Genomic DNA, 10,278 nt, shown 5'->3' on the forward strand with positions numbered 1-10,278 from the left:
ACTTTCTAATTGGAAAGAGTCATTCAGAAGCAAAGCTGTGTGTCTGGCATGTCACTTGACACCTGGTATGTACCGCTCATGATAAGATGAACTCTCCAATATGCTTGCCACAATGAAAAGAAGTGGGTTATTTCATCATACCACTGATAGTCACAGCTCTCTACTAAAATCTGTTCTAATTTAATGGGACCAAGTTTATCAACATAAATTGCCATGTTTTCTCAAACTGGCATTAAAATATTCCCCAACTATCATTATTAATGTCAATATAAATTATGCATTGAAGATCACAGCATTCATTACTGAGGTAAAATTTAACTGGAGGGAAAGAAAAAAAAGAGACAGAGCAAATCTAATTAAAGTAAGTATTTATAGATTTCATACAGTTTTTCTCTTTAGTGATGAAAACACTTCTTAAAAAAAGGTCTTAAAAAAAGGATTCACAGAGCCATCAAAAACAGTACCAAAAAAGCATTGTGTTAATCAGCTGAAGGTACAGTTATACACAGGATGTTGCAAAGGGACTGATGTGATAATACACGAGCCTGGTATTTTATCCAAGGATGTATCAACGTGCTAGCACAACAATCTGGAAGACAGACCCTTGGTTTCATGTAAGCAGCTACACACAGGAGGAAAAGCTGTATTTAGTGTTGGAAGGGTGGTGTTTCATGCTCCTTTCAACTTCTATGAATTCCAAAGTCAGCAATTCCTAATTGGTATACATTAGTATTGAAACACCACGCTGAAATTAGAAGCTTAGCAGTTTTTCGGTACACTTACGAACTCTTCACACAAACACATGAATAACCTTGTTGAAATGTTTCTGAGTCCCAAGGTTAAAAGAAATTACTTTAAGAGACAGATGGCGAGCAACTGATACCACAGTGAGGAGGGCCACCGACTTTTGAAAGTTCTCACGCAACACACCGTATGGGGCTAACTCTTATTTACTGCACACTTCGGTACTTTGCAGGAGAGCCTCAGCTCCTGAAACTCCCAAGATGTGCGCAGACAGGATGGCACAGGGGAAAGAAAGCCTAAAAATACAACTCCCAGGGAAATCCAAATCCAAAGGGAAAATATGGTATCTTGTTTCCCTAACTGCATAGTTTAAGTCAGTCCTTAAGTTGCCTGATTCATAGTTTTATCATACTTGTGCCTGCCAATACTGCTACCAGCTCACCAATGCAGGTGCCTCACAGTCTACCACAAAGGAAGCCAGAATGCATCCATTAAAATAGACAAGTAATCAACCCCTGTGTAAAGACTGGTGGACGAGGGGGGGGAGAGAAAGACTTTGCAAGCACATACTCAACCATCAAAAGAGGAGCTCTAGTTTCAGCCAGCAGAGACTGTAACACCTCACCCCGCAATCCTTTACAACACACCGTGTCACTGGCTATTGTTCATAACTCTTCCCGCAAACCATTTCAACATTCAGAGAATGACTATTTCTCAAGGAAATTATTTCAGAAGGGAAAAATATTGCTTACTCATGAACCTGGTATCATTTTAGCAATGAGGCAAAACAGCTACAGACAATTACATTGCACAATCCTAAATGCATCTTTTATTGTACTAGATTTCAGAAAAAAAAATTCTGAAACACTGAAATAAATCAGAGAATAAATGTGACTTGTTGTCAGCTAATACAATATGGGTTAAATGCTACCATATGGTGAGTGCGCACACGTTACCCTTTCAAAAACAAAGAACATGGCTAATTTCATTCCCAAATCTATTTTTAAATAAGTAAACGTGACCATTTTAAAATTAGGCTACAATTGTGACTAGAACACCTCAATTTCCACAACCTTCTTTCCCTCTTTCTATACTGAAACTAATACCACTTCCCTGCTCACCATCTTCTTTAAAAAGACAAGGAAAAATTACTATTCAGTCAGCTTTATCCCCATAATAAACCAACACAAGCATTTCTATGCAGTGTAAAAATAGTGACAAGCCAACTCACCGTTCTTCCTTTATTATACCTGCCGGAAAAGCAAAGCATGCGTGCGTGTGTGTCTGTGTGTGTGTGTGCAGTACATTAAAACTCACTGACACACAATCCAGTTTTCAGCAAGCACTCACAACAGGACCTGCCTGACAGAGAGAGCTCTTGTTTCCTCTGCACCCCCCAGCATGTACTGAGACATACAGTTTCGGTACACTCCCAGCCAAAAAAGAAAAAAAAAAAAAAAGAAAGAACCAAAGGAAACACATATGAAATACACACAGGGTAGCTGAAGTGGATGCTGTTGGTTTGAAAATTGCCTGTCTAGCTGCTGTGCTATTTGTTTTTATCATTACACTATAAATGAAACATGTCAGGAGTCTAAAAATAGCTACAAATTGTAATTACACACGCTTTGTAGTTTTTATTTTACTTTGAAAAGAAGATTAAAAGCTAGATAATTTTAGAAACCAGCCTTATAGATTTAGGGAGCCACAAAATTCTTCTACTTTGCAATTTGAAGTACGCTGCTGGAAAGCATTTCCTTTGGGACATAAATACGACAGCACCAACATGGAGAAGCAAGCTCCCAACACCACACAGTGAGACGGCAAGAAAGGAAAGGGAGAATAACAGACAAAGGAAAAAGTAATTTCTTAGAGATTCTAAGAGTGCCCTGATTACGGATGTAATACTATAAGCTTTAATTAGGTGCTAAGTGCTGTGTGCTAAATTCATCCCCACATCCAATGCTGTAAATTCAGAGCCACCCTACTAAAGTTACCTTGGGTTTACCACAACAGTACAACAGTAATGCCAGGCCTACAGCTTCTGCAACAGTCTAGAATGAAATGTGGATTTTGTTGAACAAGCGTTAAGCAACACAATATCCTGCTGATAAAAATTTAATTCTTTTCCATAAGCAATCACTTAAATGAAAGATTAGCAAAAATGAATTTTAAGTAGTCCTCAGAAGGTAAGCAGTCTTGAATCCACAGAAAAGAGCCTCTGTTCTTCCATGACTTGAAACAGTTTATAGACCAGTCTTCAGCAGCCTCTGTCCCAGTATCCCTGCCATGGACACCATGTGCAGGGTTAGCTCACAACTTGGGGGTGGTAAATAAACAACTTATCTTAGATGTGTGCTACTGCTATGAGACCTGCTAGAACTTATTAGGCAATAAATAGTTTAGTAGCAACTTGAGAGATGCAAGTTCTGTCCATCCGCGCGCGAATTTAATCTCAGAACACAGGCTTAATGCCCCACGTTCCTTTGCACAAGCGCTGCTGCAGTTTCAGGAATGCAAGGAGAAACTGCTAACACCAAGTGTGCAACAACAGTGATGGGCCTCTGCAGATACCCAAGATGTAAACATCAAAAAATGAACAACCAGCGTTGAGTCATCATCACACCAAAAAAAATGAGAGCTCGCTGGCTTCAAATGGCAAAGCAGGTTCAGCAGATTGAGACTAAACATTTGCTGACTAACAGTTAGGTAATGAAAGTAAACATTTGTAATGAAGTCATCATCCTAATGAAAGCCTAAGTGGCAGCGTTAACTACCTGGAGCATAATCCACTCACAAGTTTTAACGTGGGCTCACTAACATGATATTTACTAGAATCGTTCCTGCTGGAAAAGGCAAGGAAGTTCCACTTACTTTTAACATAGAAGTGATAACCAGGAAATATTGCTATCTGTTAAGTCATTCTAACTCCCAAGTGCTGTACAGTTTCTGTGCAGTTACAGTGGGTAACTGAAAAACAGAATTTTGCCTTCAGTGTCTGAGTCAGAACAGCTTTATCCTAGCACTGAAGTGTATAAATATTTGCAGCATGTAAGATGTCTGCTTTGAAAAAGCAACATTGCACCAAGTTTCAAATATTTATATTGCAGATATCTAATCAAATAAATGTGACTTTTTTTTTTCCTGTTTTTTTTGGCCAGGCTTTGATTAGGTATCTGGATTAAGCTTATGGCTAAAGGAAAAAAAAAATGACCATAACAAGTTTAAGTTGATTAACTGCCAATATAATTAAGGATTTCAGATATGCATATAGGAACTGTAATTCCGCCCAGAATCACCCTCATGCAAATCCCAGTAGTCAATGGGAGTGGAAAGGTTGCTTATTATGAGTCAGCAGTGGATTCACAAGCAACAAGTCAATTTTTAGGATGGTTGTACATGGTCTTATCCAACTAAAGAACACCACATGGTTGTGAAAAACAGCAGTACATCCATTTCTCCTTTCCGTGCAGAAATCCAATGCCCATCCAGTCTTAAAAGGTATGTATCTACAAATTCATACTTGCATCTCAAAAACTTAAACAGGCACTTTTCTTGTTAATTTTGCAAGCTTGGACAAGTTGCTTCCTGCAAAATGCAATCACTTTGCATTTCAGCTTTCTATTTTGATGACTTTATGAAACAGTATAGTCAAACCCAGATTTCCAGTTTAAGCACACATATACAGACTTCATCACTGGTCTCAATGAAAGCTTTTGCACTGGATCATTCTGCATACTGCATATAATCCCAAAGAAGTCCTGGAAGTTCTTGGCACAAATTAAAGTCTTCACACAAGTTAGGCCTTTCAAAGCTGACAGGTTTTGGATCTTACTAAATATAGGTACCTATCATTAGATGGGACCTCGGAATAAAACTCATCAGATGTCAATCACAGAGAACTACAGATACGTAACTATAGATAACTACAAAGATAGATAACTATAGACAGATAATATTTATTGCTAATTATAACTATATATATATAAAACAACAGTTAGAGGTAACTAAAGGTAACTGTTTAAGTCACCTGCACACAAAGACCTTAGCAAAAAAAATCCAAATAAACAGACTGCCCAAAGTTCTCAAAAGTTGGTGAGTACACCATTTCTATGAGGATACTCTTCCAGGCTGCCCCCTCTGGTGTAAGCGCCCACAGCAGGGTGCAATTTAAAAGTTATGCATTTTTAAGTCAACTGAAGCCAACAGCCCAGCTTTGGAAGGTAATCTGTAAGATGTTAAGACATAAGCATCCTCCTTTGCTAAAATGACGATCAATTGAACAGGCAGAGATTCAGAACAATGGCACAATCGTTTCCAACCCCTTCAATGAACCCTTCTGTACTGATAATTACTATTATTAAATCTTGGTGACAGCATGATACTATGACCAATTATAAAATCATACAATGAACCTATTTTTAAAGTAAATACATTAGTCACTGCCACAGGAAAACTTTAATCTACAAAATGTTGTTCATTCTAGGCAGATAGAGTTATTGAGGACACTTGCAAGTAACAGTAGGTAGATTTCACCCTACTCTCTTCTATGAGGCACAGAGAAATAGTCGTTGACATTAATGGAGGGACGAATACACAGTTTGTCTGGTACAGGAGTTTAGACGGTTGTGCTAAGCTTTGATAGGTGCTGCGCTAACAAAGACCACTCCTCTCTTTAAACATATTTTAGATCACTCCTTAGGACGATGTTATTTTCACTGATGCTTTATTTTTTCTCTCTTTTCTGTAAGCGTTACCTTTGCATACTAATCTAACAGTTCAGAGGGACAGCTATAATGCCCTTTTGTTCACACAGACTGCACAGTACTTATCACTAACGAGATGTCACTTCAACACCACTCAGCTTTATAGGAACTAAAGGCTTGAAAACAAACCCCAGGCAAGAATTTCTAGAGATAGCTAAAAACCACTTTACACCAGGAGCTAGTAAAGGTGTGCTTGTACCAGTAACACAGAGCCCCACGCAAATGACTTTATTATACAGAGTTCACTCAAGATGGCTATGGCAGCTGGTCTTGTGAAACTGAAGATGTCTCCTGGAATATCCGCACCTTGATACTTACTCCACAGGTGCTCCTACGCAACTTCAGCTTCCAGTTTCTACAGATCAAAGCTCCAAAAAGCACTGTGCCCACCCTGGTGGGACAAAGCTGGGGTGCACAGAGTAGCAGATGACCAAGCTGAGATGGTGGGTTTGCTGTGACAGAAGTGAAAGACACTTTGGCAGAAAAACAAAGCAACAACATTCACTGACAGACGATTCCTCCGGCCAGCTGCCACGGACAAAACTACTGGAGCAAAACTACCAACATACTCCTCACCGAGATCAAACTTTTGCTCTCATCACCAACGCCCCTCCCGGGCACTGCTTCCCCCTAAAACAGCCAACACCTCTGTTATTTTCGGCCACTGGCAGCAGTCAGCCTGGGGGGTTAGCACATGGGGGGCTCACTAGAGAAGCCCAAACTACACTACTTCCCACACCTGCACACGGGACACTGCCACAAAGATGGGGACATGGACATGAACACACACACACACACCTACGTGAATGAAGCATTCCCTCACCCCGCAGCCACCTGAGCCTCATTCTGCCATGCATACACATCCCCAGCAGCACCTACAGGCACACACATCTGGCTCCCATGCAGCAATGCAACATACCCCATCCCTGCCCTGCATGTGTGCGCACACACTCCTATCCACCTGCCACCCCTCCTGGCCCTGCGTGCACCTGCCCGGCATGCAGCACCCAGCTCCCCAGCATGTACACCTACACATTCCCCCCAGCCCCATCCACACATCCCTCACAGGGCTCGGGGGGGGCAGCTGAAGATCACTGCCCTGCCACAGGGTCAGCACCCTCCTGCTTGCTTGGTAAGGGACACACAGGGCCTTAAAACAGCATTGGAAAGCAATGGTCAGAAATCAGGACACACAGCACATCTCACAAAACAAAACTCTTAGCTATCATCCCACCCACACACAATGCCCAGGGATGGGGGCACAAGAGAAATCTGACAGACAACCCATGTTATGCCACTCAGTTTTTGTTTAACATTACACCTTTTTTTTTGGGGGGGGGGGATGTTGGTGGGGGGAGAAGCCGACGAAATACACGGTTGCCAAGTCGAGTTAATGAAAAACCCTTTGGCTGTTAACTCATTTAGTGCAGCAAGCATGAAATAAAGTCCGTGGCATGGGGCCAAAGCGCAGCGGCCCTTTGCCGGCCGGGCTTCTGGGACGTCTCCCCGGCCGCCGAGGAGCCGGCCCTGAGCACGGCGCCAGTTTTGGGGAGACACTCTCCAGAAACCTCTGAATATGCCTCAAAATAATACAAATATTAAAATAAACCCCACAAAAAATCAAAATATCGATGGCCCCGCCAGGCCCGACTAGCTTTTTCATAAAGGCACTTTTGCACCCACTTCCAAAAAAAAGCCGGGTCCCAGCGCTGCGGGGGGAACGGCGAGGGGACAGCAGGAACGAGGCCGGGCCGGGGGGCGCTTAGGGCAGGGCAGGGCAGCGGGAAGGCGGCAGCACGGCGGCTCCCCGTCCCAGCTCGCCGCGCCCCGACACCCCGGGGCCGAGCGGAGCGGGGCTGGGCCGGGCCGGGCCGGGCGGTGGCGGGGGGCGGGCCCGGGGGATAGGGCCGCCCCGGCGAGGCGGGGCCGCCGGCGGGCGGGGGCTCGGCTCGGCGTCCGTCCGGCCCCATACCCCAACCCCCCCTTACCGCGGCACCCCCCGCGTCCTTCCCCGCCGAGGAAACTTCTCCGCGTGCTGTGAGAGTTCGGCTCCTCAGCTGGGTGCGAGCGGGGAGCGCCCGGCGATGGGGAGCGAGGGGAGGAGGAAGAGGAGGCGGCGAGAGAGTTGCGCCTCTCCCCAAAAAGGGACTTTGACCCCGCACCGCTCTCCGGCGGACCGCGAATTACATATTTTTGTCACAGGTCGGAGCCTAACGCACGTCGACACAGCGTCCAATTTATGAACTCATCAGCCTAATTTCATTATTTAATCATGCGCCCAGCAATCGTGTTTCCTTAAGAAAGGGCTGACCTATTTTTGGCTGGAGATAAACGATCATGTTAACAGATGTTAATCTTGTAATCTGTTTTTCCTGTAAGCACTTCGCATACCCGCGTTTCAGACATTAAAAAAAAATTTAAAAATCTTGCCCAAACGACTTGACGTCACGATTCAGTTTTTATTAAAAAAAAAATCTCGCAGTGGTTTCAAAGACATTAAATCTTTTTCACTTTATAAATGCTGATTTGTTCTGCCTCAACTCCCACAGGCTTTTATTTGCATTTCAAATTCCACAGGTTACACCAGTCGCCTTTTCAGAAAATGTACACCCAACAATAAGGCAGCAAATGCGGGAGGGGGGGGGGGGGGGTGGGGGGGAGGGGAACCCTGCATCTGGATTAAATAAAGAACAGAATTAATGTTTCGAAAATAGTCCGAGCAAAATGATATTTGCACGTCCAGTGCCCGAGCGCCTCCGTATCTATAGGGGTAATGTAAAGGATAAGCTGTGGGCACACACAATGCGCATTCCCCAGAAGATCCCTGTCTGCTGATGGGAGCTTATTAACGCTCCTAATAAATGGTGCTGACTCCAAACCGACACTTTTCGGCTTAAAACACAGGGTTTGTCTCCAGCAGTTAATTGCAGAGGTTAGCTGGTTTGAGGGGAAAAACAACGGCCGGCTGTCATGCTCCACACGCCTCACCACACGTATTGCCAGTTTAAGCACCCCACCTTCTTCCCTCATAGCAAAGCTTACCCATCCAAACTTTCCTCAACTTCCCCAAGTGCTTTCGCGATCGCCTTAGGATCGCGACTCGGCGCTATGCTAATGATCACCGAAGATAGTAATGGGGGGAGGGAGGGAGGGACGAGGAGGAGGAAAGCTTTTATAGCACAAAATGTCTGGAACTGCATTATTTCTATTCTTCTTTTCTCTCCTTCCCTCCCTTCCTCCCTCCCTCCCTATCTCTCTCCCCTTCCTTCCCTCCTCTCGACCCCCCCCACTTTTTTTTTTTTTAACATGTATATTAAACTCCCTCCCTCCCTCCCCCCCCCCCCCCCCCACACCCGCATCAAACGGGCTATTTTTCCTCTTCTGGAAATAATCGCTACGGAGAGACATTGTCCTCCGAGTCCTCCTCGCTGTCTATATGTGAATAATTGTTTTCTCTGCCCGCCCACCCCCAACTTCCTTTGATAAACTGTGTACTTCTCTAACGGGGATCAGGCAGCGACCGACTCGCCACGGAACCGAGAGCGACTCGCAAACAAGGGGGGGACACACACGGGCACAGCCCCACATCGGGCATTTCACGCACACGCTGGATCAATATTAGCGGGGGTGGGGGGAGAAAGAGGGGGGAACAACCCACTGTTAATAATCGAACTGGCTACTCGGGGCTCCACGACCCATCACCCACCTTCTTCAGCCGAAGCTTTCTACTTTAAAGTGCGGCAATTTGCTCTTTGTCTCTTAATGGATTAATATCGCAATCCGCCTCCCCTCAACGCCCCTGACGGAGCGTACAAAGCCAAAAGGCTGCCGGAGCCCGCAGGGCTCCCCCACCCCCCGGCACCACCACTGCAGCAAACCCGACCTCCTCGCGGAACAGCGCAAAGTTACCATTTTGGAGCTGCTCCGATGACCGGGGGGGACAGTCCCCGTACCCGAGGGGAGGCGCGAAGTTGAGGGTTTTTTTTCCCCCCAGGGGCACAGCCCGAGGACCCCCCGCCCCCCGGGCCATTCCCCCGCCCCGCCGCCCCTCACCTCCTGCGCGGCCGGCGGCGGCAGCGTTCGGGGAAGGGCGCGCCGAGCCGCTCTGAAGGTGAAACCACGCGCCGCATGCGAGCGGCGCCGCGCTGCACATGATCCGCCGAGCGGCTCCACTGGCGCGGGCGGGGGCGGCCCCGCCGGCCCCCGCCGCGCCCCGCGCCCGCGCACCGCCCCCGCCGCGCCCGCGCCCCGCCCGCCCCGCCGCCGCCGCCGCCGCCGCCGCTGCGCGTCCCCCGGCGGCCGCGCTGGTGTGGCCGGTGCCGAACCCGCACGCACACGCCGGGGACCATTGTCTGCGCGGGGCAAAGTTGGGGCGCGGGTGCCGCCGCCCCCGGGCGCTGCGGGAGAGCGGGGGAGAGGAAGGCGGGCGCCGCGTTGTGCGGGCGCGGAGTGGCGCTTCTACCCACCGCCGCCCCGGTTCCCACGTACCTCCTCCGCTGCGAAAGGTGCGGGCTGGAGTTGCCCCAGATGCATTTCTATGAGAAACTTTCTTTTTTTTCTTTTTATTCTTTTTTTTTTTTTTTGGGGGGGGGGGCGAATTCCACTGGTAAAATATTTATGGATCTATTGAAATGCGCAGAAACAACAACATTAAAGTCCTCAATCAAGATCAAAGAGGAATACTGTTCAACAGCCACGCTGGGGAAGTTGAAAGACCTCCGAACAAATCAATCTGCCATATGGCTTTAGAAAAAAAAAATAAATAAGC

The 10,278-nt window shown here is 46.5% G+C and overlaps 1 protein-coding gene across 1 annotated transcript in view; it reads right to left on the reverse strand.

The window, feature by feature from the left end:
* The window catches only part of ZNF516 (zinc finger protein 516), a 98,284-nt gene extending 88,664 nt beyond the window's left edge, over positions 1–9,620 (reverse strand). The window contains exon 1 of the mRNA XM_084220819.1: positions 9,564–9,620. The gene's annotated coding sequence lies outside the window, so the exon portion shown is untranslated. The remainder of the gene's footprint in view (positions 1–9,563) is intronic.
* Positions 9,621–10,278: the final 658 nt, after the last annotated feature.

Source organism: Fringilla coelebs (assembly GCF_963513975.1).
Source record: "Fringilla coelebs genome assembly, chromosome: 1".
Taxonomy (NCBI): domain Eukaryota; kingdom Metazoa; phylum Chordata; class Aves; order Passeriformes; family Fringillidae; genus Fringilla; species Fringilla coelebs.